Source organism: Sinohyriopsis cumingii, chromosome 2 (genome assembly GCF_028554795.1).
Source record: "Sinohyriopsis cumingii isolate HCF-2022 chromosome 2, ASM2855479v2, whole genome shotgun sequence".
NCBI lineage: Eukaryota > Metazoa > Mollusca > Bivalvia > Unionida > Unionidae > Sinohyriopsis > Sinohyriopsis cumingii.
Genome location: NC_142962.1, coordinates 155319320 through 155342714, shown reverse-complemented (window position 1 = coordinate 155342714; position 23395 = coordinate 155319320). Strand labels below are relative to the sequence as shown.

The following is a 23395-nucleotide window of genomic DNA, read 5'->3' as shown; positions in this document are numbered from 1 at the left end:
TATTTTAATATGACTTTAATGTTTATTTTCTAGATTTAATTAAGATTATGAATCAGAATCAGTCTCCAACTCCACTGTAAAGTTTATCTATTACTTCTTCTGCTCAGGCACCTGCAAATTAAAACAAAATTGTAATGCTTAAATAAAGTCATATCATCTCAGCACTAGTTACATATGCAGAAGTCATGTTAATCAGCATTATAAAAATGTATGAAATTTTCTTCACTGCACTTGTGCTTCCCTTACTATCGTTAGGCCATGATACAAGATAACTTTGCACTTACTTGTCATTTCTGGCAAGTGGATGGTGCAATCAATTTGCACAAAGATGAATTTATTTCATCCAAATATTTCATGTGAATAAAAATTCCAAATGGAGGCACTTGTCCGATCAGACAAGATATATGCATATTGTAGTTAGCTGGACTCTAGCTCTGATAGTCCTGGGCAATAGGATAAGCTGATTTTGTTATCAGTTTAGAAATGCATCCGCTTTGCAAATACTATGCTTTAAAAGACGAAACTGAATCCAATATTGATGAAATAAGAGTCATTTGGACTACCTTGTTTTTTATCATTCTGCGTTGGTTGGGTGCATATTTGAGGGTCTCTGATATGGTCTCTTCCATTCCATTTGCCTTTGCTTTGCCATTAGTTTTCAAGCAGGCTTCTGCATGAGTAATACAATGTTTTAAAATAAGTTTCACAACAAAGGATGCATTGCATTTTTCTAAATGCCAGCAATAATCAATGGAATATTTTTAAAACATGTACTTTGAAATGTGTCTCAAGTTACTTTATCAATTCATTTAAAAATCTCTGGCAAGTCACATGAAAAACACAATTTAAATCAAGCCATACTTACTTATCAAAGACTTTCTCATTCACATCCTTTACCTCACACAATAAATATCAGCAACACCAACATTAAATTCACACAATCAGTACAAAACCTAGGTGTTACTCTGGACAGTACTCTCACATTGCACCAACATGTCATGAACATATGCAAGGCTGCGTATCTTGAGCTGAGACGCATCAGCTCCATTCTCAGATATCTTTCAGTTGATGCCACTAAAACACTTGTGTGTTCATTACTGCTTTCAAGACTGGACTATGGTAACTCAATTCTGTCTGGTTCATCTTAATATCTACTGCAGAGACTTCAAAAAGTTCAAAACATAGCTGCTTGGATCATACTTAGAGTACCACAATCAGAGCACACCTCCCTGCTGCTCTGTACCCAACACTGGCTATCCATTCGATCCAGAATCAAACACAACATTAGTTCTCTGTGCTACATTTCACTGACAGACTCTAGTCCAACATACCTATCCGACCTCACCTATGTGTACACACAAGCAAGATACTTACACTCCTCTTCCGACAATCATATACTCATTATTCTCACTATGAAAACAAAGTCACATGGACAGCATTCTTTTGCATACCAGGGCCCAGCAACATGGAATGAATTGCCCACTGAACTTAGACACAAAGACGCAGTGATCCCATTCAAGAGTGCTCTCAAAACTACTTATTCTGACTACAAAAACAAACTTAATGACTTAATAATGTTAACTACCTTAAATATTCTCAGCATGTTTTTTATGTTTTCTAATTTCATGGTGTTTGTTTTTGTAATCATATCATTGTGTATGTTTTTATGTTGTCTAATGTTGCAAAGCGCTTAGAGCTTCTAAAGATTAGGCGCTATACAAAGTCCTCATTATTATTATTATTATATTTAGCTTGGATGAATATTTTTTAAATCAGTGGCCATAACTAAAAAATGGGATTTTGTTTTATGATCATAAAAGTATGTTGGACACCATCCATGATGTACAATGCTGTCTGACATTTCTATGCACCTAAGGTTTCCATCTCAAATATTAAAGCAAAATGCATACCGAATTTGACAGATTGATGAAAATAAAAAAAAGCAGTGCTTACCATTTGAAAAGAGGCAATTGTCACTAGAATATTCTATTCAAAATGATATTAATTTTGGACACAGGGGATACCACCCCCATGTTTTCCTGACTCGTGATATGTCGGCCTATTCTGTGCACAGCTTTAAAAGATGTAATGTTTATCCATCGAGCTATAGAAATGAAATACATTTACTGTAGACTGTTTCTGTCAGCAGTTAAGTTGAGTAATTAGGTCAGGTTTATAGCTAGTTTACAAAATTCAATGTAGAATGCCAATAAATGACAAGATGTATTTTTGCAAACTAAAGTGATCTTGAAAAAAGATTAGTAAAGTTTAACATTTTATAAAAAATAAGCTATTATGTGGAAAAGAAACAACAATGAAATAGGATGCAATGTGTTTACGTCTAGTTTTGGAAGGTACCGTCTCTAAGGTACCGTCATAATTGTACCGTAGTTTAATGGGTGGAAAGGCCATTGAAAGGTAAGGGCAGTGCGGAGACCATCGAGTATGTTCCAGAATAGCTGAATCTTTGTAGATACACAGATCCATTCGTAACTTCAGTCCGCAAGCGAAACACTGTACTTCGTATCCCAATCCTGACTCGGGTCCGAAGTAGACAAATCCTGTTCTAGCTAAAACATACGAAGAAGGTAATCCTTCCCTATCCGTAGGCCATTTTTGAAACATGTCCAATCGACGGGCACAATCACAATAGTCAGGTAAGAAGACTGGAAAATGGTAGGGTTTGAACTTGGAGTTCTCACTGGATTTCTCACTCGATTCTTGCTGCGGCGAAGTCATCCTTCTGGTGGGTGGCTATCCTCTTACAACCAATGTTTTATACCGACGTGTCCATACGGCAAAGTAAAGTGGGTGGGAAGCCGCACTCGCTTCTGCTACACGATTTGATAGACTTTTTCCAAGGGTCGACTGACGATGTGGTGTGTGGGTAAACGTACAATCTTGTTGGGTTGATAGGTGGTCACTATCTCTAGACTGCAAGGCTTCTTTCAATATGCCAAAGTTGACCACTCGACTGGTACGATAATTCAGAGTAAGTCCTTTCACTTTACACTTCGTGTGCACTTCTCCTTGTTTGGCCCAGTATTCGTAGCCGTAATTTTTGGGACCACCACTAACGAAACTTAGAATCTTGTCATCGGGGTGCTTGTCTGTCCAGGCTCCTAAACGGTCTCCTTCGATGTCAGGGTGCTGTTGACTCGGGTGATCGATATAAATGCAACTGTCCATGTCAAAGTACAAGACACGTTCCCCTAACAGTTCTAAAGCTTCGTACAATTTTAAGCGAGCATGAGCTGTCATGTAAGCTGCAATGATGACATTTCCAAAGGGGTCATCTTCTACAAAGTTCAGATCTTCTTCGTAATTCACCAAGATCAAATCCTCACGAACGACGTCCACGTGTTTCATGAATTTGGCTTTGTCGTGAATCATCTGAAAGTAGCGGGAAGGTTCGGTCAAATACTCCGTCTTGGGTAAACACGGTCATTGTGCCATTTTACCCCACAAGCAATTTAACATCACTTTGGCAAACGATCGCCTGCCTTCGTTTTTCTCAATGTGATCTGAAGTAATGCCTTCTTGTGCCCAGAATTTCTCTCTGAATGTCTTTTGGTCTTCGGGAGTGTGACACCAGGACAGATAGCCACTGGCTTCTTGCTCAGTTTCAAAAAGGCATCCACGTAGTCTGCGAAAATGCCTTTCTGCGTGGGGTCACCCTTGTGGAATTATTGTGTCTTGGGAAAGTGGCAAATTTCGTACACTTCTAACAGTTGGTATCCCATGTTCAGAGCTTTGAACAATTCTACGCTGACCCATGTCCCCGTCAAGGCCCGTTCTTCCTGGGTGTGATGACAAGGTTGATCTTGGTTGCACGTTTCAGCACAAGTACGGCACAAAGGAAACATAAGTTTGCCTTGGCAATGGCGAGGTAAGACGGGATGGTATAGGTTCGTGGGAGGCAAAACTTTGCACTTGATCAAGCCTTCGTATTGTCGAATGTTTTTTAGGTCGATGTGTTCGGTGAACAATTGTGGGTGCCCTGCAGGAAAGCAACAATATTTGCACACGTAGGGATACAGTGAACACACGTCCAAGTATATGATTTCTTCTCCTTTCTCTTCGTCAGCTTGGTACAGCAAACAGGTGGCATTGGTCCTTCCTCCGTACAAACTATTACTTGGGTTCAGGGGGTCCATGAACTGGTAACTTTCCATGAGGTGTTTAAACTCGGGATCGGTGTTCAAACGGTGATTGTATTTGTGTTCCCACATTTCCACCACTTGGTATCCTTCCTGTTCTAACTTTAGGCGTGGCTGACAAATGGCCTGGTACAAGTCTTCCATGGTTCGTTGTAAGAACTGATTTTTAGTGCCGCGGTCAGGGTAACAGACGGGACATCCGTGAAATAAGCAACCGTTAAACTCGTACATGATCTTGGGGTTTTCTAAGTCCCAGCCATTGACCGAATGCATTCCGATGATCTTTCGCCCTGTCCGTTGCGGGCATGCTGAATCCATTTGTCTTCCTTGTCGCACAAGTAATGCAACCAGCATGGGGCTTTGACCGAGTATTGACGTTTGACATAGTTGGTCGTTCGAGGACTGATGACAGCCACAGTGTTTTCAAGCATGAATCGTTGTCGGTAGACTAAGGAACACGCTTTGGCAATGGTGCAAGCCTCTTTTAAATGATCAACCCCTCCGTGTTCCATGAACAGTTCTCGAAATTTTCCACAGCATCGCCGTAAAATGTCCATGTCGGAACGACGATACTTTAGCATTTCTTCCTGAAAGTCGAAAGGGTTGGAGGCATGAGCCTGGTACCAAGCGTAGAAAGTTTCTCGTTCGGTACGCATGTTGTCAGGGTCGTAATAGTGAGCCTGAGGCAAATGGGGTAGAACGGCGTGTTGATTGGCTTCTGTATTGAAAAAGTGTGGAAAGTACCCTTTAGCCATTTCTGTCATTCCAAACATTTTAGGCATTCGACTCAAAGGCATGGCTAAGTAGCTCATCGAATCTTTAAACTGCACTTGTCCCACTTGCATGAAAATGATTTTGGCTCCGTTCAAAGTGATTTTAGGACGCTCGATGCCACGTTCCGTATAACATCTCAAAAGAAACTGTCCATCATATCCGGAGAAATTGTGAGCCATCACCGTGGCATGACAATGACAATCTCCATAATAATGTTCGATGTCCTCTTGGCTCCACGTCTTGTCGATGGGGTCTAAGACCCATTGTGTGAAATCGGCTAGTGTGTTCGGTCCTTGAAAGATTTTTTCACGCCCTCCAGGAATCTTACTGCAGTGAGGGCAATAACTCAAGATAGGTTCTTGAATCACTTCTCGCACGCTCGATGAGCCACGCAGAAATTTGGAATGTGAATACTGATCTCTTGCATGCATTCGAAATCGAAAAAGATGAAATTGCCTTTCTTCTTCTTGTGACCATCCTCTTTCTCTGGTTGGGATTGGTATTTTTGTATGTAGCATTGGTGTTCCAAGTCCACAATGCAGTGACAAATGTGACATTTTTTCTTTCCTGAACATACGTGTGCCTTGGTACTGTTGATACATAGACCTTTTCCACACATTGGGCACAATCTCAGGAGTTGACAAGCACATTTCTTCTGTGAACCTTGCATCTTCAGATGTTGTTGGTAACAGGCAGGGCTGACAAATGTGCGCAGACAAGCAGGACAATGCACTGGTTCTTGCCCTTCGCTCAGACAGGGTTGAGAGGCCAAACATCCTGAGCATTTCGATCCACAATGTTTGTGTTGCTCTCGATTATTATAACCATCATAAGTCACATTTCTCACAGTAATATTTGTATCCCAGGAATCCAGTGATAGTGGTAATGGTATCGAAATGGTCATCGTGATGATAGAGGTGAATGTATTTTCCATCCTTAAAGTCTTTCCCTCGAAACAACAGAGACCCGCGCACTTCTTGAGGGTGCACTTTCAAGGTGTATCGTGGAGCTAGGGCATCTTGCAATTTTTGCATCTCAGGAATGCCACAGGATGTGTCTTTGGACAGGCATGCTTGTTGTAACAGAAGTTCTGCTTCATTTCGTTGTTTGGCTCGGTTCGATTTTCGAATGTTCTCCCAGGCTCTTTTCCATTCTACCGTGTCGTTCTTGTCGGCATAGGTTCATCCCACCACGATGGCTCGGGCTAAACACATGTGGTCTTGAAAATTGTTAATTTGGACAAGACTTGTTTTGGTAATGCGAAGGTTGTTGACCAATAAGGTCTTTCTGCATTGTCCGGTCCCTTGAGGAGGAGAGACGTGGGTCATGTCCAGTGTGGCTTTTCCATCGGTGATGTCAAACTGGTCATTAGATTGTTGCACGTGTTGAATCTTGTCCATGACTTTGGAAGTGGTCAATTCTGCAGGGCTGCTAAACTCGATCCAAACAGGGGATTTCAAGCCGTCATGTTGTATGGAAAGTCTCAAGCGATCATCTTCTTTGGGTTGACATTGTCGCTTGAGTGTGGTGAGCAAAGAATCCCACATGTCGGTGATGAACCCTTTTGCTTTCTCTAACAGTACTTCAGACTTGAAATCTTTAAACTTCACTGTGTATTTGTAAGCCGTAGTTCTAAATTTTCTAGAGGGACGCTTTTCCGTCTCTCGAATGTCATAGTACTTTTCAGGGTTGACTAAGGGTGGTAAACTTTGTTTAGAGGGTTTGGATTCTGGTTCACTCATGTCCTCTTCAAAATCACTGGCATGAATTTGTGCCAAGACTTCAGCCCTAGTACGAGGCGATAGATCACGTTTCTGCCTCTTACTTTCTTCTTCTTTCTTCTCAAATGAATTGGATCATTTCATCTCGATAGCAAAAAGTCAAATGACTAAAGTTTAAACACCATGGATTAATTTATAGTCATAGCAGACCAGCGTATATAAAGGGTATGTGTCTTGTCCTTTCACTATTCATTTCACTCTCAAACTGAGCACAACAATGGAAGAGACTACCAAGATTGAACGTTTCATCAGAGCTTTCCGAGGGGTCATTAGAAAATTCTCTTCAGACCAGCCGAGGGACTACTCTCCTTCCTTTCAAGATAAAAGTCAAGATACTTGCTATATCTGTCAGAAGAAAGGGCATTGGTCTTCAGAGTGTCCAGACCGTCAAAAAAGAAAAAAAAGGGGTTAGAAGAGACAAAAGTCAAGATACCTGTTATTATTGTCAAGAAAAAGGACATTGGTCACCAGACTGCCCAAAAAAGAAACAAGAGGAGTCAGAAGAAGAGAGGGATTCTTCAGAGGAAGAGGAAGAAGAAGAGGAAGAAAACAGACAGGTGAAGAAAAAGAAACAGGAGAAGAAAAGAAGGGAAGAAAGTGAGGAGGAAGAGGAGGAAAAGACTATGACGGTGAAGAAATTAAAAAAACAGAGAGTGAACAATGAGACAGAATAAGTCTATGAACTTTTTAAAGTGCTCTGTTGTGAATTGTGAATTGTAAATATTTATAAAAGAATAAATTAATTATAAAAGGTAAGTGTCTTTGGGTTTTGATTTTAAAATAAGAACCTACACTCACGCACACTCATACACAGACAGGTACTATTGGGTAAAATGTTTTTTTTTAGTTATTGGCAATTGAAAGCCTATCTCTTTTCGAGAGACGTGGATGGCCCTGAAAAGGGCCTTTTTTGGTGTAAGGGGTGAGTTTAAACAATCAACTTTAACTGTCTTAAGCCTTTGCCATGGCCAAGGCCTACTTCTGGACTGCGTACTGTTGATGATGATTTCGTTGAAATCACTAAGGATGGTGCAGTAGGCGTAGTCACAGGGTTGGAGTGTTTAGCTTGGGAAGGTCGTATTCTCTTCGGCCGTAATAAAGAAGTCTGATACATCTGTTTCAGACTTCTTAACTAAAATGTCTAACAGTACCGTGACCGTTTGATTTTGACACCCTTGTTTCTTTGCTGCTGCGTCTTCTTCTTCTTGTTTTTTTCTTACCTCTTCTTCTTGCTGCTGTTGCTGTAGGAGAAAAGCTTGTTCCGCTTCCTTTTGCTGTTGTATAAATTTCTCCAATTCTTCTTTCTGTCTCTGTCTAAAATTTTCCATGTGCGGTAATGAAGGAGAAGGTGACGAAGGTTCAGGAACAAATTCTTGCAAGGTAAAAAAATCCACAAAATCCCAATTCACCTCTTCTGAAAGTAAGCCTGGGTTCCCTTGGGTAGTCTCCACCATCAGTGCACCCAAACTGATCGTTTTCTGAGTTTCCGTCATGTTGAAAAACTGTCGCTTAGATTGACTACGCACAGGCGCTAGCGAATCTATATAGACTATGTGACGTCACAGACTGCTCTCTTCGGATTGGACGTGGGCTGACTGAATTTTGTAACGCGTGTTTGGATTGGTCAACAAACTCAATCCGTTTCAATCCTTCCTCCCCCTATAAATAAGTACAGTTCACTGCATTCCTTCACCCGTTACTCAGCACCCCAACATGTGGACCGATGTACAATCTTCAACGCTTGTGTCTTCGATGATGTTCCGGACGGACATATCAATGTATGTCCGATCCAACTGGACAGTTATCCACAGGACAGACACCAGCCTGTGGATGCGAAGAATCTTATGTGGAGCATCAAGGATGCCTCAAAAGAGTCTTAATCTATGGTCCTGCAGTCAGGCACAGCCTAAGGTCAAGAAGAAGATGTCACAGATGCCCTTTATGTTAAGGGTATATTAACATAAAACCAAAGGCCCTTTTCAGGGCCATTCCTATCTCTCGAAAAGATCTTGACTTTCAATTGCCTACCCCTTTTTTTATTTTTTTGTTTAAAAAAATAATAAAAAAATAGAGACCCCTCCCTGTTTCAATTTTCGCCTGTTCCATTTTCATAGACCCATCAGGTCGGGACCTTATTAAAATAGGGTCCCGACCCTGTTCCATTTCCCCTAGTCCCAAGACAGTCCCACGATTTATTCCCCATGTTCAATTTCCCTTGTCCCTAGAGTGAATAGTTTTTTTTCTTTCTCCCATGTTAAATTCCCCTTGTCCCTAGAATGGATATTTTTTTTTTTCTCCCATGTTAAATTACATAGTCCCCAGAGTGGATATACCCTTTTTAACATGGAAGTTCCCTAGTCCCTAGACCGTCCCTATTCACTACTACCATTGTCATTACCAGCCTGAAACCAAATTTAATGCCATTTGTATAAATTCATTTCAAATAAATATTATGATATAGTTGAAGTGTAAAGTCAAGCAAGTATTCTGTTTGCAGATTTTACATTTTAGATATTATAGTAAAGTCATATTTTCTCTTGTTTAGTAAACTTTATTGCAACTGGTTCCAAAATAGTAAATCTTATTTAATGTTCATTCACCAGAATAGGTATTAATACAATCCCGAATTAACTGTATGGTACTAAAATATACCCTGATCTTGTGTGAGATTGTAATATACAGAACTATACCTCAAGACAACAATAATATATTGAATTTATATTGTATCAAGACTGTCATGGTTATGAACTCCAACTTTATTCAGGTTTTTTCATAATAAATGATCATCTTGTGCTATGGTTGAAAAGAAATCAAAGTTCAGTTTAACTCCATTCTCTCCACATTTGTAAGTTGTTAAGAGGCATACTCATCCTCAGTGTTATAGTAAAATGTAATCTTATTTGGATCAATCTTGGTGGTGTAATATATGAATGGAGAAAGAATATTATCATCCAGATTAAAATATGTTTTATTCAGACTCTACTAAAATTTTTAGTTGGATATGGGTTACGGAGCCTGATGTGTACGAACAAAGCAATGTGTACCATGACCTTTTTAATTTAACATTTTAAACTCCTGCAGAAGAAAGAGATTTTTTAGATCCATTAATCTGTATTAACAAAAACATTTCTTCAGTATGATTTTCAATTACTTAGTATTGACAAAACTCATATTTTAAAGTTGTTTTTTTTTTGTGTTTGGTTTGGCCTTTTATGGTAAACCAACACAAGTAAGTTATTTAGTGCCAAGGCACTTTAAGTATAGTGCCTTGCCCAAGGACACACCATGGTAGCTAACCCAGGTTGGTCTGATGGTAGAATTTGAACCTACCTTATTTCACAGGTCCAGAAAGCTAACCACTGAGCCACTACAGCTCCCCATCTTATAGTGGAATGCTGGTATACTTTATGATCAAGAAGGATGGGTTGGGGTATGCATGTTGCATCTGAAAAAAGTGATGGAATTTTTGTTTACATAATATTTTAGTCATATATTCTGTTTCCTGGGAATGTACTAAAATTCACTGTTATTGTTTGATTTTTTGGTAGTAAGCTTACTTGGTATTTTTTTCTTTTTAACTTGAATACCTAATTTGTTAACATCCTATTCTAAATCTTCAGAGTTCTGTCTATTAAGTGACAACTGTTGATACATGTAGGGAAGTTTTTGTTTATATCTTTTGATTTTTGTGATTCTGGAAGTTGCAGTATTTGTTGTTGTATTATAACCATTTCAGTAATTTAATGAATGCAGAGTATACTGCTCTATAAATGAAATTTAAGTGAAAATAATGTAAAAGTATGTTTCACTGCAAATATAAATTGTTTAAAATAATATATCATTTATCATATGACTATTCAATTGTGGTAACTAGTATTCCATCCAATATCTATATATTAAAATATGTCTTTTCATACAGCTGGTGATCATTTAGATACAAGTCCAATTGAACATAATCAAATTATCAATGCAGGTGTTTTTATTAGTAGTAGTATTGCAAGTATAAGTGTTAGTATTAAGATTTCATATACAGGTATGATAAGTGTATCATAATGTTTAAATGATGCTCCTTGTTACAACATAAAATATGTTCATTGTTCACTGGTAAATTGGCAGCAAAGGTCTTCACTGAATTATGTTGCATAAACTATTTTACAATAAAACATATATGATGCATCTCAATTATGATGAATGTGAGGAGGAGGATTAATAATAATGCAATTTAAGTTATCTTCATAAGTTCTAGCAGATGTGTAATTTTTATGTGGTTCATCATCAGTTTGAAACTGGTCTGTGATTTCTGGATCTGGACATACCTGGTCCCCTGCTGTTGTGCTGCTATGGTCTTTACAGTTCATTAGGATATCAGTTACACTTGGTTTACATTTAGAACCCCATGGGATGGAATGCCCAGTTTGAAACTGAGAGAATGGTTAATTATCCATAATATAACTCCTGCAGTTATTATTAGGTTTGATATCAAGGTCTTTCTTTAAAAGCTTTTCAACTCAGGTTCTGTTCTACCATACAGATAAATAAAGTCAAATTCAAGGCTTTCAGATTTGTCCAGTTTGTTTCATGTGTTGCGGCAGACAGACTGTATATTGCCACTGTACCATATAAATATCAGTGCTTAGTCTGCTCTCAGTTGCTGTGGTTTGATTAGTTACAAGTGTCATCACATGTGACTAATTATTGACCAATGTAATGAAACTTGTATAATTAGAAGGCTGTATTTAAAAACTCTAAAGATCTTAAAAAGAAAATTGGATCGGGGTAAGTAAAACCTTTTACTTTGACCATTTGGCTAGAAAATAATTTTCAATAAGTTTAAATTGGATAATAGTAATATAATAATTAATTACACAAATCAGAATAAAAGCTATTTGCATATCCCCTTACAGCTGTTGCTTTTTCATAGTACTAAGTAGAATAAAGTATAGTTAAGACAGATAGCTTTAAGCTAGAATTAAACTCAAATAAATTGCAAGAAATCAAAACAAACCCAGGATTAAAACTAAAGAAATATCCCGTCATATATACCTTACATCAAATAAAGAAACTCAAGATGGATAACAACAAAATTAATGTCACATCATCAAATAGTTATCTCAGCTGCCTGGTCAACCTAAAGGCAGATAAACTAAGGCAAACTTACTCCGAAGCAGTCTCATCCCCCCTAAGAGAAAAACGACAGATACAGTTCTTAACGCCAATTTTCAACTCGACCCCAACTGACTCGATGAGTAGACTCTACCTGTCACCAAGCGTAAACGAGAATGTGGACAATCTACCGAGTAACCGCAAAACTACATCCGACATGAGTACCCAAACTGAGGAACAATACTCAACAAGCACAAAAACAACCCAGACCACGCTGGTTAAAAACACTAGCAGCCAGGGGACTCAAACTGAGAACCTACTAGATGAAACAGAACGCCCTCACCCTACCACAAATAAAGCAGTCACACACGACTCAACAAAAGGTAAGAATAATAGGAAAACCAAATCCCAAATACCAGTTAGAAAGAATAAGGAACACACTAACTGTCAGAATACAAGACCCAGCAAGCCGGTTATGGACAACAAAACAAAGTCAGCTAAAGAGACAAACACCAGGGGAAAAAAGACCAGTCTGCAAAATATCCAAAACAAGAAACACCCCGCTGAACTGACTCTCTTCGTCAAGGGAGTAAATTCCAAAATAACGAAGTTAGCCTTTAAAACCATAGCATGGCAATTGAACAAACATCACCAAGGAGAATTCACGCTTAAAAGCACTAGAGACGACTTGCTGATAATCAAATGCACCACTGAACAACAGATTGCCAAATATATGGAAATTGAAAGAATAGACCAAATAAATGTTCAGGTCACTAGACACAACAGAACAAAACAACACATAGACCCAAACCCCCCAAAAACACACAACAAAGGAGTCATATACGTATCAACTCAAAATAAAACCAATGAAATAGTAGACTACATAAGGAGTAAAGGACAGGAAGTAGAGAAAGCAATCCGCCTAAAAACAAGAAGGGGAAAGGATAGCACTGCAGTGGTACTCTTTTTTAAGGGCGCCACCCCAGAAACTATCAAAATAGCCGAAAAACTCGAGGCTAAAAAAATTTTTGCTTTCAAAAACAAACCACGGTTCTGTGGCAACTGCAAAAATTGGGGGCATTACTCTAAGAGTTGCGGAAACCTATTCCGGTGCAATCAATGTGGTCTTCACCACCCAGACCGGAAAACATGTAGCGCCACCAATCAGCACTGCGCTAACTGTAGTGGTAACCACAAACCAAACCACGCAGAATGCCCCAGGGCTCTTAGAGAAGCCCTAATAGTCGAATATATGATCTCCCATGGGGTAAACTATAAGCAGGCCAAAACAAAAATCAGGATACCAAAAACAAAATAAATAGGTAGCACCCTCACTGGTAGGAAACACGCATAAAACGAAAACAACAGTAAATTAAACAAACTATTAAGACTTTTTGCACTAGAGATGGATTCCAGAGCAGAAATCAAAATATGGCAATGGAATGCACGCGGCCTTAGGGCCCACGCTGACCAACTAAATAACAAAATACTTGAACAGGAAAGAAAACCAGATGTTATATGCATACAGGAAACCCACCTAAATGATACCTCACGTATCCCAAACATCATAGGCTACAACACCAAATACCTAAAGCATCGATCCCCCACAGCAAGAGGAGGGGGGTTAGCAACCTTTGTTAGAGATGGAATTACATCAGAAATGCATAAATTAACAGATAGTAGACCGCCCAATGACTTCGAAATACAGATAGTCAAAATAACCGCTCAAACTAAGCAGGTACTAATCGTTAACCTCTATGAAACAAATGAGCAGCGCAATTTAAGTGCAGACGAAACAATCAAAATGATTAAAGACTGTGGAGAATTGGTGGTAATATGCGGGGACTTCAATGCGCACAATGAACTATGGGGGGAGTCAAAAGACGGACATTAAAGGAAAAATTGTAGAAAAATGGGCACAAAAATGCAACTTAGTTTTTCTAAACAACGGAATGCACACCCGGATAGATGACAGAACAGGCCACACATCAGCAATAGACCTATCTCTATGCACACCAAGATTAACAGGCATTTCTGATTGGCAAGTTGATGAAAGCGACCCTATGGGAAGTGACCATTACCTTATAAATATAGAAATACAAATTAGAATACCTCAAAATAAAGCGTCCTTCACACCAAGATGGAAATACGAACAGGCCAACTGGATTAGGTTCAAACAGATAGGTGACTCAATCGACCCAGAAACCATATATCACCGGGACATTGACACCTTTAATGACAAATTAATAGAAACCATTAACACAATGGCCCAAGAAACAATTCCTAAAACTAAAGGAGTAGCACCCAAACCCACGGTGCCCTGGTGGAATAATGAATGTAAAATAGCAATTAAAGAGAAAAAAAGAGCTCTAAACAAATTCAAAAGAACTAAAAATAATAGGGACTTTAACTACTACAAGGAAAAGGAAAAAACTGCCAAACAAACTATTATGATAGCTAAACAAAACTCATGGAGAGAATTCTGCTCAAAACTAGATATTAACACAAAATCGAAGGAGGTGTGGCAAAGAATTAAAAAAATGAGAGGCAAAACTAAATCAATAACCCCCAACATACCTGGACAAAACAACAAACATAAGGCAGAATTATTCGCAAACTATTTCGCCAACATGTGTAGCAATACCAACTTAGAGGATAAGTTTAAAAATCATAAAAGGCAATTTGAGGAAAGCAACTCTGACAACATAAAGGAAGCAGGAAATAATGACGGCCCACTAAACCTTCCGTTTACAGAAGCCGAATGGAGAAAGGCCCTCGCCGGCAAAAAGACCACATCCCCCGGGGAGGATACTTTGGGGTATGAAATGTACAAGAACCTACCCAAAAAACTTGTCACAATTGCACTTAACCTCATTAATAAAATATGGGAAACCAGTACCATACCTATAAGATGGAAAAAGGCAGTAGTGGTCCCGATTCTTAAGCCTGGAAAACCCTCAAGCGATATAAAATCATACAGAGCCATATCACTAACAGACAATATATGTAAAATAATGGAAACTATGGTAAACAACAGGCTGAAATACCATTTAGAAAGCAAAGGACTACTAGCTAATACACAGAGCGGGTTTCGCAACTACCGAAGCACAATAGACCAACTCATGAGACTAGAAACCGCTGTCAAATTAGCATCTAGAGAAAAATTTTAAAAATCCAGATATGTTACAGCCATCTTCTTAGACATGGAAAAAGCATATGATCTAATGTGGACTAAGGGACTGATAAGTAAACTTAAACCATACGGAATAACTGGCAATATATACAAATTTATTGCTAACTTCCTAACCGATAGAAAGATACAAGTCAGACTAGGACAAGACTACTCCGAACGATACAAACTGGAAAATGGCACGCCACAATGAAGCGTAATCAGCCCAACTTTATTTAATATAATGATAAACGACCTGGAAACAGCGGTAAAACCCAACCACCTTGACTTATCCCAATTCGCCGATGACAGCGCCGTATGGAAAACTGGCAACCCAGCCAGCAGAGAAACGACCAAGCACTTACAAAAAGGACTAAATGATATAGGAAATTGGACAGATAAATGGGGATTTAAACTGTCACCTCTAAAAACAGTAGGCATAGTTTTCAATCCGGGAGGTGGCCACCCCCCACCCACTCCAAACTTAACCCTAAAGGGGGTACCCATCAAATTCGAAAAACAAGCGACACTCCTAGGTATGGTATTCGACCACGAACTCACGTGGGCAGCTCATATCCAAGAACTCGTAACGAAGTGCAAACGAGACATCAACCTCCACAGAAACCTCAGAGGGGTGAATTGGGGGGTTGATCAAAAAACACTCGTTACCCTATATAGAGCACTTATAAGAGCAAAATTGGACTACGGTTGCCAGGTATATGGAGCGGCGAACGCCACGTTACTAAAGAAACTAGACACAGTCCAATCAAAAGCGCTAAGGGTATGCACCGGCGTCCTAAATGGTACCCCCACACAAGATATCTTAATAATAGTAGGAGAACCCCTGCTAGACCTAAGGCGGAAGGAATTGATGCTGCGATACTCGACTCGAATATCAATACACCAACCCAACCACCTCACGCTACAAGCCCTCTTAGCATGCGACAAACCATTCGATACAAAAGGAAAAAATAAAAAAATACCTAGTGGGAAAATAATTATAGAATTAAAAAGGAAATTTCAAATCGCAAATATCAACCCAGAAAAAATAAGGTACTACCCAGACCCCCCGTGGACCTGTCCCACACCACAAATAGATCTTAGCTTACGTAAACTAGGACAAAAACAAAATGACCCGATAGGACTAAGAGCATCAATACTAACGTACATTGACAACAAATACGAGACATACACGCAAATCTTCGCAGATGGATCAAAAACCAAAAATCCAAATAAAACTGCAGCAGGGATAGTGATCCCAAAATTAGATGTCGCCGTTGGAAAAAGACTCCCAGACCAATGCGCTATATACACGGTAGAATTCATGGCAATACTAATGGCATTAACATACGTCAAAACATACCCCACAACTAAGGCAGTCATTCTAAGCGACTCTTACAGTGTACTACAATCGTTAACAACAGACCAATCCAAGAGCAGACCTAATATGATTAATCATGCAAGATCGCTACTTAAAGAGATTGAAAAAAACAACAAACACGTTGAATTCGTATGGATACCCTCTCACATCCATAATCCCAGGCAATGACAAAGCAGATGCAGAAGCAAAAAACGCCACAAACGAACCAAAAGCCCAAAATATAGCATACAGCGTCACTGAAATCAATAACATGGGACAAGATCAATGACATGTGGCAAGAGCTATGGGAAAAATCGGATGCAAACAGTCTAATACACACGATGATGAAAAAAGTAAGTAGAAAAGTCGAAAGTCCGACCTTCAAAAATCCATACGATATAACAATAATAAATAGAATAAATACAGGTAAAACACTATTGGCAGGATGCGCAGAGAAACACATAAAAAGGGGACCAACCGAAAACTGCCCCTACTGCCCAACTCCAGAAACAATCGCACACTTAATAAATATATGCCCCAAATACAACCAGGAAAGGGCCGAACTAAAATCTCAACAGGAACAAATAGGAGAACGGTGGACATACCCGGAGTTACTTGTGGCAAAAAACAATAACATAGGAATGACCTATAATAACATCATGACATTCATTAACAAAATAGGCAAAAGGGGACAAATCTAAACCGAATGAAGGGTTGGGTATAAAGAGAGACCATGTAAAGAAATTAAAACCAATAAACCTAAAAGATCGAACCAAAAAAGAAAAAAACCAATCAAAATATTACAAATCACTGTTTGGGAATTGTGACGGCCGGCTCGGGCTAGTGGGTTCACAGACTGACACCGCCGCTCATAACCCGAACAATAAAAACCAGATAAGGACGAATATTACAAAATCACTGTTTTGGAATTATAATGGCATGCTAGGCCCCGTAGGTTTAAAAAAAAAAAAAAAGAAAAGAAAAAAAGGAAAAAAAAAAAAAAAAAAAAAAAAAAAAAAAATTAAAAAGTAAATCAAAGACCAGTCAAAATATTACAAATCACTGTTTGGGAATTGTGACGGCCGGCTCGGTATCGTGGGTTCACAGACTGGCACAGCCGATCATAACCCGAACAATAAAAACCAAATAAGGACAAAATATTACAAAATCACTGTTTCGGAATTATAACGGCATGCTAGGTCCCGTAGGATCAAAAAAAAATTAAACAAATATAAAAAAATAAAAATAAAAAAAATATACATTAAAATAAATCACAAATAGCTAAGCTAAACAAAAATAACAGGTAAATAGCCAAGTGGTCAAAGCGAAGGGAAACAAAGGCAATCAAACCACCTCCCTCGAAGAAAACATCTCACGGCGAACATGGCAGTATCAAAAGGACGAGAAGACCAAAATAGAAACGGACACGGGATAAGGCAGAAAGAGCTGAAATAAAGAAGAGCAGGAAAAGGCACAGGATGAAGTTAAACGTCCTAAGGCAGTAAAAGAAGAAAGAACAGGACACTTGCAGACCTTGGGGAATGAAGGCAGAAACAATGAAAAGAGTATGCCTCAAATAATCAAACCACCCCCACCCCCCAGTATGAAAAGAATTGCCTTCCCGAAATCAAACAAAAGAAATAAGGCCACCCCCCCCACATCTACTTATAAGTGTGAATGAGAAAGTGAGCGTGAATGTGTGTTGTCAGGATATGTGGGAAAAGCAGAAAAACGAACAAAAATGTCTATAGCCATCACACAAATATAGCATACACACTCCCTACCCACCTTTTATTTCTTTTCTTTTCTTTTTTTTTTTCTTTTTTACAAACAAATTTTACCACATAGGGCTTTCATTCTGACCCACGAAAGCCCTCTTTTGACCAACAACTTACTGGCCCTGAAACACACTGATTGGTTTAAAGCCACACGTACGAAATACTTAACCAAATTGAGATCTCCAAAACAAAATAAAGGGCTACTAAAAGCCTACTAGATGTGAAAAAATTTTCGGAAAATTCAAGTACGCAAAGTACACAAAATTTAATAGACCTTACAAAAGATAGGAAAATTCACAACTCTGGAATATCTGAAGCGTATGTGACAATCACATGTTTGGCAAGATAGTACAGGAATAGCCCAATAAATATAGGGAACTGGGCATTGATTGCAACGAAAATTTCATAATACTGCTGCTGGTGTGCTTCGGTTACTGCCTGAAATGAGAGAGGAAGGAGATGCAGGATGCAGAAACAGACCACCAACGGAGTACAACGATGGAGAAGGTTGCAGCGATGAGAGCCTGGGCGGGACCTTTTGGGGCACCTGGGCTTCGGCTTGCTTGCTTGGGGGCATTGTATAAGTTAATCGCTAAATTCAAAAAGTACACAAACGTGTACAAACTAAACAGTCGCACATACCGAAAGGTGCACGTGACTTTAATCCAATGAATGAATGAAATGTGTGCTAGAGGGTAGGGTTAGCAGTTATACTCCCAATTATGTTTGTGATGAGCAAAAGCAGCTGCACAAATTTGAGCTTTTAGTTTGGTTCTGGTAGGGTCAAAGGATGCAGGTACATTTTACATTCATTTTTTACTAGAAATAGCTATTTTCAATATTTTTCTGTGACAAGGCAACTAAAAGAATCAGTATGTGCCTTATGCATGAATAAAGTTCACTAGTACTATAACAAATTAGCATACTTTTCATCACCCCTCTACCATCAAGATTTTTTTATATTTACCTCTGTAGCAGACACAAATAAAAGTCGGCAGCTCATTTGCAGACTAAGTTACGCATATGATCTCCAATGCTCATCTAACTGTGACAGGCAGTCACCAACAAGCCAACCTATTTCCATGCCTAACTCAAAGTAAATCTGAACCACATTATAGATTTAGCTTATGTGTAAATTTATAAATGCTAGGCTTGTGATAATTAGGTTCATGCCTTCTACCTTAAAAATTAGAGGGATGTCAAAATACGAAACTATCCAGTGAGACCTATGATGTTAATTTTAATCCCTATGGGATTTGTGACATAAAAAACCCAAATGCTTTATGTATTAAAAGGTAACTAATGGGGGCAGGATCTGCAGTGAATCAATGGTTAGTATGCTAGACTCCTGATAAAAATGTTTGTGTTAAAATCCTGTTATCAAGTCAACCAGGTTACCTACTGCAATGTACCCTTGCCTTACTCCAATTCCCTCAGTACTCAGTAAACAACTAGTGTTGCTGTACATAACAAAACCAGTCCATATTGATTTTACATATTTTACTAAATCCTGACAAAAATAATTCTCTAAATAAAGAATGATTAATATGTGATGGTCTCACATGTAATCAAACTCTTCCAAGCTTTTAATGATATGAACCGATTTATCAATGTTTATCAAATTTGCATGAAAAACTATTTCTTATTTGTCATCAAATATGTTCAATGTTTTGATCATATAAGCATTTCTGCTACATTAGATCAAAATAATCTTTTTGTCAGAAATAGAGCCCTTATAGTATTTGCAAGGTCAACCAATCAGATGCAGAATTTGAGTTTAATATGAATGAATATTTTTTTTACAAAATTGCTCTTTTGCTATATCTTGATGAGATAAATCTATTCACCAAGTCTGATGAAATTAATGAGAAATAGTTTTAAGAGCAGTAGCAAGAATGGCTAGTGAGATGTAGAACCACCACATTATATGCATAGATTTTGCTTATAGCCTCAGACATACAAGCAAATAATTAAACAAGTCAGATCTAAATTGGATCATAAACACTGTTGTGCAAATCATAAGAAACTCTGCCAATCAGATGCAAGGTCACTTCACTACCATACCTTTATCACACTCATAATAAGCATCATTGTGAAACTTGACTCTATAAGCCCAATGGCCAAGCATGATCAAACTTGAATCAGCAGTAGTGGTTATAACCTCATGTATTTGTATGCATCTTCACTTCTTCAATCTAGATCTCATTTATATAAGCATGTATTCTACGTTTAGTAAAAACTGCACTACATGTATAAATATTGCATGCGGTGGTAACATACTCAGATGAAAGATCACCTTATTATTATTAATGGTTAACACTCATCAAACTTCAAGGACAACTTAATGATTTTAGCCTATATTGTGGAAGTATGGCTTTTAGGCTGGTTAAAAAACTCAACTAATCTTATACATGATCACATGTATATACTTGGATTTTGCTCATTATTAGATTTATCCAAGATGTTGATTTAAGCCCAAAACCAAGTTTTATATAAACAAATTGATCAGAACTATGGACTCCAAAGTAGCTAATTTCTTACTGTTGAAAGACAGAAGGGGATGTGAAATAAATAACACACTCTGGACCATTACATAAACCCACTTAGCCTTTTGACCAGTTGAGATAAAATATCAACAATAATGTTAAATAAGATTGATAAATTATGTTTTCTCACATTACCTCTAGCCCTTTTCAACATGGATGGTATTTTTCTTCCACATATGTCAGCTCTTAATTAGTGGCCCTTTCCCATCATGAATGTTGTAGGTGAAACTCTCAGAATTAGGCTTTTTAATTTATATCTGTAGAAGAAAAAAACTATTGGTCTGCATATATCAATGTCACCATTTCTGTATTAGATTAAAATACCATATGTGTGTGTGTGTGTGTGTGTGTGTGTGTGTGTGTTAATTTTAGAATTTAAGCAAACTTGTCTCCATGTGTTTATTTTAAAACTGATGATGATAACACATAACAGGTTCAATGGATAAAATGTTATTTCTTACTTCTTACAACTGCTCATTATATCTGAATTTACATTCAATGTTTGTTTTAATTAACATATTTGGGATATTGGGCAAATTATTTATTTTGTAGTTTATCATTATATCATTTACCAGTCTTTTATCATTCAAATATGTAATATAGTACCATTATACTGACTTCATATTCTATATGATATCCCAGCAATACATATTAAGCAGATACGTGCAAATAAAAATGTTCAGAATGTAAAATTTACTCCAAGCTCAAAGAAGATCAGCAAAAGATAATATCCAACAAATTACCAAACAAAAAGCGAAGTTAACGCAGTTACCTTTATTATGACGTCTCCAACACCAACGGTACTGTACAGCTACGTCTTCTGAGTTTTACCGTCATCTTGTCTTTCAAACCAGAATTAATTTCTTGAGCTCTTACAAAATGAAGAAACTTTTAAATACTATAATTTAAGTAGCTTCTTTACATGCCATCAGATAAATTATGGCACAGTGTTATGTCTGTCAGCAAAACGCAACTTCACATTTGGACGGCGCGCTGTGTGGGCATCGCCGACACAGCAACTGACATGAATTCTCTATTAACAGACAATGATTCGGAATAAATCCTTCGCAAATCTAACATTCTCGATTTTTCATAGTTCCACTTTTCATTGTTGCATCTGTTTGATTGTACAATTGCTAATGATGTTCAATGAATCAACTTCAATTCATCTGCTGTCTGAAATCCCGGTTCAGTTGGTATTTTCTTCCGCGCATGATGCCGTGTAAATAAAAGATACGGTCGACATTCAAAGTGGTTTAGGTTAATTTATTATTTTTCTTTATTAAGGTCATTTGCAGAAAGTGTTTCGCTAGGGTGAGAAAAAAAAATATAACAAAAAGAAAACTTTCTTTTCCAACGCTAATACTGTATATATTTCAATTTGTGATTGATGCTATAAATAAAAAAAAATGATAATAAAGCATTTTAGCCCGTGGCTTCGGCACGGCACTCGTTTTTGTGGGTTTTTTAAAATGTTGTTAGTGTTGTTTTGGGGTTGTTTTTTGTGTGTGTACCACACTAAAAAACATACCAGGTATTAGGCCTAACGTAGGAAAAGAAATTATCCTCTATTTATTACTATTCTTACTGTCAAATGACGCAAAAGTGATCAAATTGCTATTAAGATTTTGTTTTGTATAACACTTACCTCTCGTTTTCCTCGAGATAAAGCAGCCACTTCAAAATGATTATAAAATCTGTGACAGATGAAAAACGTGGTTTAAATAATTCGTAATCGCCTGCCTTAAAATACTGTAGGAATTTGCTAATGTATTTCATGGCCCTCGTTTGAATAGATACCAACGATCATGTATATCGACCAAATTTTGTATATTCCTGCCCACAATCATGTATTTTGTATTAAACCGTATATTACACGAGCGCTCTGTGGCAAACTCGGGGGGGGGGGGGGGGGGTCTCTATTATACCCAGAGGCGTAGCTATGATACTTTGCGCCCGGGGACGAACTATAAAATTGGCGCCCCAGCCCCCTCCCCGTTTAATCACATTTTTGAATATTACCCTTGTTTACTTATTATAATGTAACGTTGTAAGCCTCATTTTGGCGCCCCTGTACCTTGGCACCCGGGGACATATGTACTCCCCTTCCCCCCCCCCCCCCCCCCCGCTACGCCTCTGATTATACCTGCTGTATCAGTTGAGAAATATATTGAACAGATCAGGCCCCAATACTCTCGCTCTGAAAAACATTAAAATAATTATATGCAGAATATCGGTAGGTCTCCCTCTTGCCGAAAATGTCAGCACCATATATATTTTGCAAGTAATGTAATGGGTATAATAACACACACACACACACACACACACACACACACTTTTTTGGGAGTGGGGGGGGGGCAACGGACAGATGCCCCCATTTCCCCAAAAAAATAAAAAGTATTTTATATTTGTGTATTTCCCCCTCAGATGTGTTCTACGTTTTATTAAAACAAAATTTTATATAAAAAATTTAGTTTTTAGAATTTTTGATGGGGTATTTATGTTTCCATAGTGTTATCTAAAGGGTTGTTCGTCCGAGTCTGGTTTCCCTCACCTTGCTCGAAGTTCATTCCCTTGAAATGTTTTGTAACCTTTGCTATATGTCGCCTAGGTCTCAGTGTTTGCTATATGTAATGGTGTTATATTGTGTGTATGCTATATTTTCTTTATGTTTGAGACAGCAAGTATAGATCAAATATCTTTCCCAGTTGTATTTCTTCCTTT

General features: G+C 38.1%; 1 long non-coding RNA gene across 3 annotated transcripts; it reads right to left on the bottom strand.

The window, feature by feature from the left end:
• On the bottom strand, positions 1-22548 carry LOC149806158 (uncharacterized). Of its 3 annotated transcripts, XR_016419863.1 has the most exons (5): positions 21444-22548; positions 20807-20928; positions 10046-10160; positions 564-670; positions 1-111 (listed from the first exon to the last, which is right to left on the bottom strand). It is a non-coding gene; the product is annotated as an uncharacterized LOC149806158 (long non-coding RNA). The 3 variants fall into 3 exon arrangements; XR_016419864.1 differs by lacking the exon at positions 564-670; XR_016419862.1 differs by lacking the exon at positions 1-111 and having other exon boundaries at positions 119-670.
• Between the last annotated feature and the right edge of the window lie 847 nt (positions 22549-23395).